This window comes from Salmo salar, chromosome 25, assembly GCF_965601325.2.
Source record: "Salmo salar chromosome 25, fSalSal1, whole genome shotgun sequence".
Taxonomy (NCBI): domain Eukaryota; kingdom Metazoa; phylum Chordata; class Actinopteri; order Salmoniformes; family Salmonidae; genus Salmo; species Salmo salar.
Genome location: NC_138315.1, coordinates 43,050,577 through 43,064,357, shown reverse-complemented (window position 1 = coordinate 43,064,357; position 13,781 = coordinate 43,050,577). Strand labels below are relative to the sequence as shown.

At 45.4% G+C, this 13,781-nt stretch overlaps 1 long non-coding RNA gene across 1 annotated transcript in view; it reads left to right on the top strand.

Moving 5' to 3' along the window:
- Nucleotides 1-233: 233 nt before the first annotated feature.
- The window catches only part of LOC123730512 (uncharacterized), a 67,554-nt gene continuing 54,006 nt past the window's right edge, over nt 234-13,781 (top strand). The window contains exons 1-3 of the long non-coding RNA XR_006761954.2: nt 234-589; nt 8,185-8,315; nt 13,184-13,256. This is a non-coding gene — a long non-coding RNA (uncharacterized LOC123730512). The remainder of the gene's footprint in view (nt 590-8,184; nt 8,316-13,183; nt 13,257-13,781) is intronic.

Sequence of the window (13,781 nt, the reverse complement as noted above, 5' to 3'; positions counted from 1 at the left end):
GTGGTCTTTGACACTTTTCAGGTGACTATATGTGTAAGGTGGGCTGTGTGGGGGTTGACAAGAAACCGCCACCACACACACACACACACACACACACACACACACACACACACACACACACACACACACACAACACACACACACACACCATGCGGCTCGGGGGTGGAGAAAGAGGCGGTGTAGTTAAGACTGTCGGCAGCCACTTCATGGATCACTCTCACTCCAAGAGACAACCTCACTGGAGAGAGAGAGGGAGAGAGCAAGGAAGAGAGAGAGAGAGAGAGAGAGAGAGAGAGAGAGAGAGAGAGAGAGAGAGAGAGAGAGAGAGAGAGAGAGAGAAAAAAGCCAGGGAGAACGGGGAGAAGTGTGAAGCGAGTAAGAGGGGAAAAAAGTCAGAGTAGAGAGAAGCAGAGGGAAGAGAGAGTGAAGAGAGAGGGAAGAGAGAGAGAGAGAGAGAGAGAGAGAGATAAAGAGAGAGAGAGAGAGAGAGAGAGAGGGGTAGGGAAGAGAAAATCCAGCGGAGGGAGCAGAGACAAAGCATGATGGAGGAAGTGAAGTGTACTCGGCAGCATGTGGACCATGTGCTCAGGTAAGAACAACTCCAACTCCTAGAAATGTATTTCTGTCCCTGTACATGTCTGTTTCTCCTTGCCACTCCCTCTGTCTCTCTATCTGTTTCGGTCTCTGTGAATTTCAATTCAATCTGTCTCTCTCTTGGTCTCTCATTCTCTCTCTTTATCTGTTTCTCTTTCCCGGTTTCCCATCTCATGGTCTCTCGGTCTCTCTGTCTCTCTCTTTATGTCTAATTCTCTTTCTCTCTTCCTGTCCCTCTCTCGTTCTCTCTGTTTATCTCTATCTGTCTGCATCGGTCTCCCAGTCTGTCATTATAAAGGTCAACAATCTGGTCTAACTTCAATATTTATCTGTTTGTTGTATTAGATGATTTATTTATTTGACGTTTGACTTCAGTGAACTGGAAGTGTATCTGGTATGTACTGGGAGTATACATGGTTTGCATTGGGAGTATATCTGGTTTGTATTGGAAGTGTATCTGGTTTGTATTAGAAGTGTATCTGGTTTGCACTGGCAATATATCTGGTTTGTACTGGAAGAATATCTGGTTTGTACTGGGAGTGTATCTGGTTTGTACTGGAAGTATATCTGGTTTGTACAGGGAGTATATCTGGTTTGTACTGGAAGTGTACCTGGTTTGTATTGGAAGTGTATCTGGTTTGTACTGGGAGTATATCTAGTTTGTACTGGAAGTATATCTGGTTTGTACAGGGAGTATATCTGGTTTGTACTGGGAGTATATCTGGTTTGTACTGGGAGTATATCTGGTTTGTACTGGAAGTGCATCTGCCTTGTACAGGGAGTATATCTGGTTTGTACTGGAAGTGTACCTGGTTTGTATTGGAAGTGTACCTGGTTTGTATTGGAAGTGTATCTGGTTTGTACTGGAAGTGTATCTGGTTTGTACTGGGAGTATATCTGGTTTGTACTGGGAGTATATCTGGTTTGTACTGGGAGCATATCTGGTTTGTATTGGGAGTATATCTGGTTTGTACTGGAAGTGTATCTGGTTTGTACTGGGAGTGTATCTGGTTTGTATTGGGAGTATATCTGGTTTGTACTGGAAGTGTACCTGGCTTGTATTGGAAGTGTATCTGGTTTGTACTGGGAGTATATCTGGTTTGTATTGGAAGTGTATCTGGTTTGTACTGGAAGTATATCTGGTTTGTAATGGAAGTGTATTTGGTTTGTATTGGGAGTATATCTGGTTTGTACTGGGATGATATCTGGTTTGTACTGGGAGTATATTGGTTTGTACTGGGAGTATATCTGGTTTGTACTGGGAGTATATCTGGTTTGTACTGGGATGATATCTGACCTGATGGTTTGTACTGGGAGGATTTCTGACCTGATGGTTTGTACTGGGAGGATATCTGACCTGATGGTTTGTACTGGGAGTATAATTGGTTTGTACTGGGAGTATATCTGACCTGATGGTTTGTACTGGGAGGATATCTGACCTGATGGTTTGTACTGGGAGTATAATTGGTTTGTACTGGGAGTATATCTGACCTGATGGTTTGTACTGGGAGTATGTCTGACCTGATGGTTTGTACTGGGAGAATATCTGTTTTGTACTGGGATTATATCTGTTTTGTACTGGGAGTATATCTGGTTTGTACTGGGAGGATATCTGAGCTGATGTTTTGTACTGGGAGGATGTCTGACCTGGTGGTTTGTACTGGGAGGATTCCTGACCTGATGGTTTGTACTGGGAGGATTTCTGACCTGATGGTTTGTACTGGGAGTATATCTGGTTTGTACTGGGAGTATATCTGGTTTGTACTGGGAGGATATATGACCTGATGGTTTGTACTGGGAGGATATCTGAGCTGATGTTTTGTACTGGGAGGATGTCTGACCTGGTGGTTTGTACTGGGAGGATGTCCGACCTGGTGGTTTGTACTGGGAGTATATCTGGTTTGTACTGGGAGGATATCTGACCTGATGGTTTGTACTGGGAGGATATCTGAGCTGATGTTTTGTACTGGGAGGATGTCTGACCTGGTGGTTTGTACTGGGAGGATTTCTGACATGATGGTTTGTACTGGGAGTATAACTGAGCTGATGGTTTGTATTGGTGGTACTGTTGTGTAATGTGTGAGACCTATTTGTTCCATAACTCTTTCTTTCTCTGTGGGGCCTCCAGAGAACAGAGGAATGACACACACACACACACACGAGCACACGCACGAGTACACGCACACATACACATGCACACACACATACACACACATATGCACACACCCCTCCTCTTGTGGAGAACCAGCCGAAACTTCCCACCAGCTATGTGAAGAATGTGATTATCACATATTTGTGTTTATTTTATTGCTGCGGGTTACTCACAAAGCAAGGAGGAAGCTAGATCAGGCAAACGCCCGATGCTGAGTGTGAAATTGTGTGTGTGTGTGTGCGTGTGCGTGTGTGTGCGTGTGTGTGCGTGTGTGCGCGCGTGTGTGTGTGTATATTAGTGGTAAGTATGAGAGATTGTGTCTGTGAATTTGTTTGAGTTTTTAAAAAACGTTTAAACACAAAGGCTCAGATTCTGAAATACAAATACCTATGCCTTATACACACACACGTTTCACCTTTTCTATACACACAGAGACTAACACACACACACTTACGTAGTCACATGTGCACTCAGCCACTGAGAACCATGCACCCACTCACCCCAACACCCACGCAACCACCCACACACTCACGTGCACAGACGAGCACCCACCCGCCCACACTCCCACACACACATGTGCATGCACCCACACACACACACACACCCAGCCCAGACGCCTGTCAAGCCCAGTGCATTCCAGAGCTCTCTAACACACAGTGTCTGAATGGAGGGGTGAATTTGGGGAATTTCAGCTGAAACGTGAGTACAAAAGCCAGGGGGACATTTAAGAGGCTTTAACTCCACCAGATTCATGGGAATCAGGAGAGGAACACACATAGGCACACACACACTCACACTCACAGACACAGACACACACACACACACACACACACTCACACAAACACTCACACACAGAAGCTGGCACAGATGGACTCACGCACACACACACACACGCACACACGCACGCACGCACACACACACGCACGCACACACACACACACACACACACACACACACACACACACACACACACACACACACACACACACACACACACAGACAGAGAGAGAGAGAGAAAGAGAGAAGGGGGGCTACATTCCTGGTGAAAGAACAGGGATTAAAAGAATAATACTTCCACCACACAACAGTAATGCAGGGTTTACCAACCGTCTCCTCGGGCCCCCTAGACGTTTCACTTTTTTTTTTTCTTCCCTAAACCAGCATACCTTATTCAATTAGTCAAAGGCTTGATGATTAGTTCACTAATGGAATCAGGTGTGCCAGTTTAGGGTCAAAACAAAAATGTGAAACGTCAGGGAGAGCCTGAGGAGAGGGTTAGGAAAGCCTGGTCATCCATTGCACTACACACTTTGGCCTGAATAGTAAAATCCTCTCTAGGACAGATATAAACACATGTGGACTACTTAAAAATATATATAATAATCTCTAGCTTACATGAGATACAGCTGCAGAACTAGAAAATACCCCCAAATCTCCACTTATCTCCTATGCATGATATATGGCATGTCTTGCCTTTATAATTACAATGTATTTTGCCGTTTCATAGCTGTCAGTCAAACTGTTCAAAAAGTGAAATGAAACTTTAGGCATTCATTCCGACTGGTTAAGGTTATGGTTAAGGTTTGGGATAGGGTTCATCTTAAATGTAGCCATTAATTCCAAGTGGTTAAAGGGACATTTCTAAAATGTTCAACTTCATATTCATCATCTCAAGCATCACTTCAACATCAACATATGTGAAAATGGTGCGTTTCCAACGACATCATCAGCATGCATTGTGTGATTTTAACCAATTACTAATTGCCTACTAGTTGTCTACTAATTGCCTAATTATTACCAATTAAGTGTCTATTAATTGTCTACTTATTGCCTACTAATTGCCTACTAGTCGTCTACTAATTGCCTAATTATTGTCAACTAATTGTCTACTAATTGACTACTTATTGCCAACTAATTGCCTACTAATTGCCTAAGTATTACCTACTAATTGCCTACTAATTGTCTACTTGTTGTCTACTAATTGGTTGATGATGTCATTGGAAACACTTGTCTTCCTCTATCTGTTTTACTACGTTCACATATGTTGATGTTGGGGTGGTGCTGAAGATGATGAATATGAAATTTCCCTTTAAGGTTATGGTTAGTGATAGGATTAAAGGTTAGGGTTAGGGTTAAAGGTTAGAGTTAGGGTTAAGGTTAGGTTAGGTTTAAGGTTAGTGATAGGATTAAAAGTTAGGGTTAAAGGTTAGGGTTAAAGGTTAGGGTTAAAGGTTAGAGTTAGGGTTAAGGTTAGGGTTAGGGTTAAAGGTTAGGGTTAAAGGTTAGGGTTAGGGTTAGAGTTAGGGTTAGGGTTAAAGGTTAGGGTTAGGGTTAAAGGTTAGAGTTAGGGTTAGGGTTAAAGGTTAGGGTTAGGGTTAAAGGTTAGGGTTAGGGTTAAAGGTTAGGGTTAGGGTTAAAGTTTAGGGTTAGTAATAGGGTTAAAATAGAAAAAGAACCTCCGATGCCGAGAGCCATAGGTCACAGTTCAAACCCATCCCCAGCACCCTAGCTCGTTGTCACAGTTCAAGCCCATCCTCAAACCCATCCCCAGCACCCTAGCTCGTTGTCACAGCTCAAGCCAATCATCAAACCCATCCCCAGCACCCTAGCTCGTTGTCACAGTTCAAGCCCATCCTCAAACCCATCCCCAGCACCCTAGCTCGTTTTCACAGTTCAAGCCAATCATCAAACCCATCCCCAGCACCCTAGCTCGTTCTCACAGCTCAAGCCAATCATCAAACCCATCCCCAGCACCCTAGCTCGTTTTCACAGTTCAAGCCCATCCTCAAACCCATCCCCAGCATCCTAGCTCGTTGTTACAGTTCAAGCCCATCCTCAAACCCATCCCTAGCTCGTTGTCACAGTTCAAGCCAATCATCAAACCCATCCCCAGCACCCTAGCTCGTTGTCACAGTTCAAGCCCATCCTCAAACCCATCCCCAGCACCCTAGCTCGTTGTCACAGTTCAAGCCAATCATCAAACCCATCCCCAGCACCCTAGCTCGTTGTCACAGTTCAAGCCCATCCTCAAACCCATCCCCAGCATCCTAGCTCGTTGTTACAGTTCAAGCCCATCCTCAAACCCATCCCTAGCTCGTTGTCACAGTTCAAGCCAATCATCAAACCCATCCCCAGCACCCTAGCTCGTTGTCACAGTTCAAGCCCATCCTGAAACCCATCCCCAGCACCCTAGCTCGTTGTCACAGTTCAAGCCCATCCTCAAACCCATCCCCAGCATCCTAGCTCGTTGTTACAGTTCAAGCCCATCCTCAAACCCATCCCTAGCTCGTTGTCACAGTTCAAGCCAATCATCAAACCCATCCCCAGCACCCTAGCTCGTTGTCACAGTTGAAGCCCATCCTCAAACCCATCCCCAGCACCCTAGCTCGTTGTCACAGTTCAAGCCAATCATCAAACCCATCCCCAGCACCCTAGCTCGTTGTCACAGTTCAAACCCATCCTCAAACCCATCCCCAGCACCCTAGCTCGTTGTCACAGTTCAAACCCATCCTCAAACCCATCCCCAGCACCCTAGCTTGATGCGAGCTTAGTAGATGGTAACAGACACCTTAGTCGACGGTTGGAAGTAAAATGCCACGCCGTGCCATAATTTCAACATTCTAAATATGGCTGGACAGCACATCATCCACTGAAGTTTGGGCTGGGATTTTCTCAAAACTGTTGGTGATACATGTTTGCCAGACCATTCTATGACGCAGCGAAAAATATCTTAACAGCAGCATCAGTTCATTTCATCAGTAGCACTTTAACCAGACAAACGCAACCCTGCCTCTAAAAGACTGGTCAACAGACCTGACCCTGATGTCACAGTACATTGATGTCCCACCACACCTTGCCCAATAATACTGGCAAATGGCCTGATGTTCGCACCCATTGATTTCTGAAGGGAATGACTGAGGGAGATAGACTACAGCTATTAGACTACAGCCTATAGCAAACTATAAGTGTTGTCATAGGACTTCTGCAGTGGTTTCAAATGTCAGAGAATGAAAAGAAAAGAAATTCATACCAAAGAAGTTCAGATGAGAAAACGAGTTAATTTATTCAGGGGATTTCACAATATGAATGCAATGTCTCTGATTGACACCTCAAATCTGAACTACTGACATAAGTAACAACATTTCCCATATTCACCATCACATGATCACTCTCACCGGGGAAATTGAGAGGGTGACAAAAGAGAAAGGGACAGTGGGGAAACTAGTTCAAAGGCATTTTGAGGAAATGCAAATAGCTATACACCCCATTACAAGATCAACCCCCCTCCGTCATCCTATCAGAGAGAGAGAGCAGGAGAGAGAGAGAGAGAGAGAGAGAGAGAGAGAGAGAGAGAGAGAGAGAGAGAGAGAGAGAGAGAGAGAGAGAGAGAGAGAGAGAGAGAGAGAGAGAGAGAGAGAGAGAGAGAGAGAGAGAGAGAGAGAGAGAGAGAGAGAGAGAGAGAGAGCAGGAGAGAGAGAGAGAGAGAGAGAGAGAGAGAGAGAGAGAGAGAGAGAGAGAGAGAGAGGAGAGAGAGAGAGAGAGAGAGAGAGAGAGAGAGAGAGAGAGACCAATATAGGTGAAATCCCATTGCAGTTGCTTCTTCATGTCTAATGTGATGGTAAAGCCCCTTGTTATCCTCCGCTGTAAAGACATTACTGCCCAATGGAGAATGAAGAGATTGGTGGAGATGTAGAGCGATGGAGGAGAGATGAGGAGGGATGGAGGAGGCGTGAAGGAGAGAGTAGAGATGGAAGAGAAGATGAAGAGAGATAGAGACTGGAGAGAGATTTGGGGTAATATATATTTTTTCAATTCAAAACTCTCTCCTTATTGACATTATAATTACATTATGTGATAGTATTATACATCTACACAGCCCAGTAGATCAATCTAATTCAAGTCTAATTCAAGGAACCAAATGTGGTTACTCGGCTGAGTGCAGAAAAAATGTAGGCTAGTCATATTCTGGAAAACATGTAACCTTATAATTTCTGTCTGTAAAATCGTGTTATTCAGCAAAGTGGACTTTCCTGAAATCGTACATGTGTCTGTGGACACGCACACGCACTACACGCACACAGGTCGCAGCAGGAACGGCCCCTGGTAAAAGGGGGATTTATTGCTGGCTGGGGGTCGTCGTCAGGGCGAGCGAGGGACGCCCCCTATATACAGGCTGAGGTGAATGGGAAGCTATGCTGAAGCAGGAAACTCGGTGGCATTTCCGACTGATTCAGTATGCACACGGCGAAAAGCCCCGCGGCCAGTCAGCGATAAGGGGAGAGGGGAAATGACTTGCAGGAGTCGCAGATGACTGAGTGATGAGATCATTAAGTGCATTCGCGATGAGAAAGTCAGTTGAGAAAGTCAGTTGCTAGAGAAAGTGTTTTTCAGCCTTTGGTGATGTTTTTTTGTTTTTTTGTCGCGTTCTGTTTTTGTAGCATGTAACTGCGGAGTGTCGCGCCCTGGAAAGGTGTCTGCAACCCCGGGCTCCCTCCTGCACGACTCTTGGTGTTTGCAACAGCAAGGGGCGGAGGAAGAAAACTGGAGTCTGGAGATAGACAACCAGAAGGTAAGCTACAGCTGTCGACTGTTTATATCATCTTAATACTACGGATATACAGTATTAAGCCTATTGTTTTATTTGCTACGTTATTTCACATTCATAAGATTGGTGTTTAAATAAGTGCCATTATTTTGTTAGGTCTACAGTTCGGCTATCATATTCTAGAGTTTGCATTGTGTGAAAGACCAGAAGAAGCATTGACAAGTCTGTTGAGCATGGCATTGCAACAGTGTGTGGTCTGCCTTGGTTCTATCATTGTAGACTGGGTGTGTGTGTGTGTGTGTGTGCGTGCGCACGCACGTGCGTGCTTGTGATCTCTGTGTGTGTTTTCCCATCTTTAAGTTGCTGGAGGAGGGGTGGTATGCAAGTCGAGCTAGATGTGTTTGCGTGTGTGTGTGTGTGCGTGCGTGCGTGCGTGCGTGAGAGGGAGGGAGGGAGGGAGGGAGAGATCTGAGAGTGTGGTTGGGTGCAGACGAGATTTCTGTGTGTGTTTTCCCTTCTTTAAGTTGCGAGAGGAGGGGTGGTATGCAAGTCGTGCTGTGTGTGTGTGTGGGGTGGTATGCGAGCTGGGCTGGTGGAAATTCTTGTGTGTGTTTTGGAATGTGATTACCCCGGGGGAGACACCGTCAGAGAGAGAGAGAGAGAGAATGCAGGAATAAACCAACATTATTTGATTCCATTAATGTCAGTTGTTATATGACTGATATACAGGTGACTTTTGTATTTGAAATACTAATAATGATAATAGTTATCATCATCATCATCATCATATCCCTGTGAGATATAATTAAAATAAAAAAGCCCTTCAATGGTTAAATGTCCTTTTTAACACTTGACCTGTTACAAATGGTTTTATGCAAACACCTCTATTCCTCTGTCTTCAGAGTAGAACATTAAGGGGTAGTGCAGTTAAAATCGTGATTTCTTGCTTTTTTTATTATATTTCCACACTTTTAGATCGAACACTGAAACTGTGAAAATGATGAACGTGCCCTTTGGTATAAGAGCTGTTTAAAAACACGTTTTTGGCCCAGATCATGACATCACAATCTGATATGATTATAATAGACCAATGACAGTTCATCTTTGATTTGCATGTATCCTCCTACACTGTTGTTGGCCCAGCCCTGTCATATTGACATTCCATTCCCCTTTGTTTTGACAGCGTGCACTTATGCTACCAAAGACCAAAATATTTCGGTATTTAGGCCTACTTCCACTTTAACCTTTCACTGCAGTGGGCTAAATCAGGGTCACAGTTTCTTGGTAGTCTTAAAAACATATATTTTTAAACAAAGTATACACCTCACACATTGTTATGGGCTTAATTTCTTTTTAATGAATTATGAAAAATATTAGCAACATTCCACCCATGATGCCACTAGAGGGCGATTTGATCATTTGACTGCATTAAGAGGCTACAGCCATGAACAAAAGCAAAAGAGATGTGCAGTAGCTGGCTGCAAAGCAGCAATTGTTTCTTAGCCAGTGGATTTGCTAGCAGCATCCTTCATCAAAGTTCTTTCCAAACAAGCAGCAGCAGTCAACTCTACGTTTCAAAAAGCACATCTCTAAATAGTTATTATTCTAGCTAACTATTATTATTAAAAGCAAAGGACATGATATTGTTGTGCTGCTTCTAGCTAGTTAGCTAGCTAGTTAGCTAGCTACTAGTCTCGACCGCAACTAGCTAGAAACATGCTTGGCGCGTGTAGCGGAGTATATCAAAATGTCATCAATATACACCACCACACCCTGCCCGTGCAGGTCCCTGAAAATCTAGTCTACAAAGGCTTGGAAGACTGATGGCGCATTCATCAACCCGTATGGCATGACGAGGTACTCATAGTGCCCTGAGGTGGTACTGAAAGCCGTCTTCCACTCGTCTCCCTCCCGGATACGCACCAGGTTGTAAGCGCTCCTGAGATCTAGTTTGGTGAAGAATAGTGCCCCGTGCATTGACTCAATTGCTGTGGCTATGAGCGGTAGTGGGTAACTATACCTCACAGTGATCTGATTCAGACCCCGATAGTCAATACATGGGCGCAGACCTCCCTCCTTCTTCTTCACAAAAAAGAAACTCGAGGAGGCGGGTGAAGTGGAGGAACGAATGTACCCCTGACGCAGGGATTCGGAGACATATGTTTCCATAGCCTCCGCCTGTGAGAGGGGGATACACATGACTCCTGGGAAGTGCAGCGTCTACAAGGAGATTTATCGCACAATCGCCCCGTCGATGAGGTGGTAATTGAGTCTTCTTTTTAGAGAAGGCGAGAGCCAAATCGGCATATTCAGGGGGAATGCGCACGGTAGAGACCTGGTCTGGACTCTCCACCGTAGTAGCACCAACGGAAACCTCTAAACACCTACCTGAGCACTCTCGCGACCACCCCGTGAGAGCCCTCTGTGGCCAAGAAACAGTGGGGTTATGACAGCTAACCAGGGTAGGCCCAGCACCACGGGAAAAGCAGGAGAGTCAATAAGGAAGAGACTAATTCTCTCCTTGTGACCCCCCTGCGTCACCATGCCCAAAGGAGCGGCGACCTCCCTAATCAACCCTGACCCTAATGGTCGACTATCTAAGGCGTGAACGGGGAAAGGCATAGTCACGGGAACAATGGGGATCCCAAAACTATAGGCTAACGCTCTATCAATAAAATTCCCAGCTGCGCCTGAATCGACGAGCACCTTATGCTGGGAATGCGGGGAAAACTCAGGGAAAGTGACAAACACAAACATATGTGCAACAGAGGGTTCTGGGTTGGAATGGTGCCGGCTCACCTGGGGTGAAGCCAGAGCGCCCTGCCTGCTGCCTCGATACCCAGAGGAACCAACCCGGCACCGACCAGCAGTGTGACCTCTGCGGCCACAGATGGTGCACGAGCTGGAACCCCCACCGGTCTCCCTGCGCACTGCCCCTCCCAGCTCCATGGGTATCGGAGAGGGGGTGCGGGAGGATGGAGCCACCAGACCCCAATCAGAATGTCCGCGGGTAGCCAGCAGGTTGTCCAGCCGGATGGACAAGTCCACCAGCTGGTCAAACATGAGGGTGGTGTCTCTGCAGGCAAACTCCCGACGGACGTCCTCGCGCAGACTGCAGCGGTAATGGTCGATCAGGGCCCTGTCGCTCCATCCCGCGCCGGCAGCCAGGGTCCTCAACTCCAGGGCGAACTCCTGGGCGCTCCTTGTCTCCTGCCTCAGATGGAAGAGGCGCTCACCTGTCGCTCTACCCTCGGGCGGGTGGTCGAAGACTGCCCGGAAACGGCGGGTGAACTCCTCAAACTGGTCCGCATCTCCCTCTCTCCACACGGCGTTGGCCCACTCCAGGGCTTTCCCGGTGAGGCACAAGGCGAGGGCGGACACCCTCTCACGGCCCGATGGAGCCGGGTGGACGGTGGCCAGGTATAGGTCCAGTTGATGAAGGAACTCCTGGCAGTTCGCAGCCTTTCCGTCGTATTCCTGGGGCAGGGAGAGACGAATCCCACTGGGACCAGGAGGAAGAGGGGCGCTCAGAGGAGACCCCGGTTGTGCTGGTGGAGGCACTGGAAGAACTCCCTGTCTCTCTCAGCGGTCCATAGTCTGGACAACGCGGTCCATGGTGGCTCCAAGATGGTGGAGCATTGCTGCGTGCTCCCGGACGCGCTCCTCCACCCCTATACCCGGGGTACCTGCTCCTGCTGACTCCATAGTCTGGTCGGTGATTCTGTAAGGGGTGTGTACTGGCGGCAGAGAAGTCAGATGCAGGAGAGCAAAAACTGTGTTTCCAAACGGCGTAGTTTAATAACAAAAAACCCACCGGAAAACAGAACAATCAAATAATGGGTACATGACCCGCCGCACACCAGGACAGACGTGCACAAGCACTTACAATAAACAATCACCGACAAGGACATGAGGGGGAACAGAGGGTTAAATACACAACATGTAATTGATGGGATTGGAACCAGGTGTGATGGAAGACAAGACAAAACCAAAGGAAAATGAAAAGAGGATCAGCGATGGCTAGAAGGTCGGTGACTTCGAACGCCGCCCGAACAAGGAGAGGGACCAACTTCGGCGGAAGTCGTGACACTATATATATAACTATATTCACATTTGTATCCCTACACCCACATAATCGGACTGAGCCTTTCAGTGACCCAAGGAGGCTCAGGGAAATAAATGATAAAAAAATTATTTTGAGGTATTATATTACAAGAATAAACACATACAGTGATTTATTTGACATAAAGTGATGATTTAGAAATACATTTAAAAAGACATCATGGGGGCTTTAATATTGAAGTCATGCAACAGCCAGGGGACATCTGTGAGACACCTACAGCAATCTCATGTCCAACACACCATGTGATTATACTACAGCCAGAGGAACTTGAATTGTAAGATTTGAACATTTACCAAAGACACATTATGAAATACACAATATGAATAAATAGCCTCCATCTATTTAGAATAGAACAAAATCAAGATGTTTTATATCTAAATGTTTCTTAAAACATCTTATTGATGAGTTTCTACATCTAGTCATAGTGAATGGGCCATTTCAAATGATGTAAAACAGTGTTTTCCTCATATAAGTGGACAGATGATGAGGTAAGGTTTGTGGTTGGGTTGTTCCCTGGAGGAGCTAACTAATTGTTGGAACTAGATGGGGAACTGGAAGGACAGAGACTGCCCACAGTCGCCCACATACAAATGGTACATATTCCAATGAGCAATCTGGTCCGTCTGTATACCAAGACACTTCACAGGATGGGAATTTATTATGCAAGTGATTGTGAACATAAACAAGTCTGTTTTTTGTTAAATAATTCCAGAATATCTCATTATGAAATTATGTATTATATAATGTTCTCTATTACCTGTTTTTTCAGAAGCTGAAATCGCCAAGGTGAAGATGATTGACAAAGTGGAGATGATTGACATTGGTCATCCATTCTTCTACCGGTAAGATATTGGTCTTTCTATCTGTTATACAGAGCTTCTAGAGGAATAACGTTGTCCTGTGTGACCAGGCCCTCCGATGTAGACCCAAACATCTTGATTGCTAAAAACTATACCTGTTATAGATTTTACAATTGTCTTCAAAGAGGGAAAATACCTGTGGAAGTACTGTACCAGTCTAGCTCTCTCCCTATACATTCTGACTATAGTCAGACACTTTCACTTGGTGAGTTTCTGTATCTATTTAGTGAATTAGTTCACAATTTCTGCAGTTTTGGGTTGAGGATGTTCAATGTCTAATTCAGTCCAAGGGTTGCACTTACATTTAGAGGATCCACTACTCATTCTCTCATTCTCTCATTATTTCATTCTGTCATTCTCTCAGTGTTCTCATTATTTCATTCTGTCATTCTCTCATTCTCTCATTCTATCATTCTATCATTCTCTCAGTTCTCTCATTCTCTCAATCTTTCAATCTGTTCTTCATCTGTTTTAACATAATACCTCCTTCAGTGTGTCTAATCATCA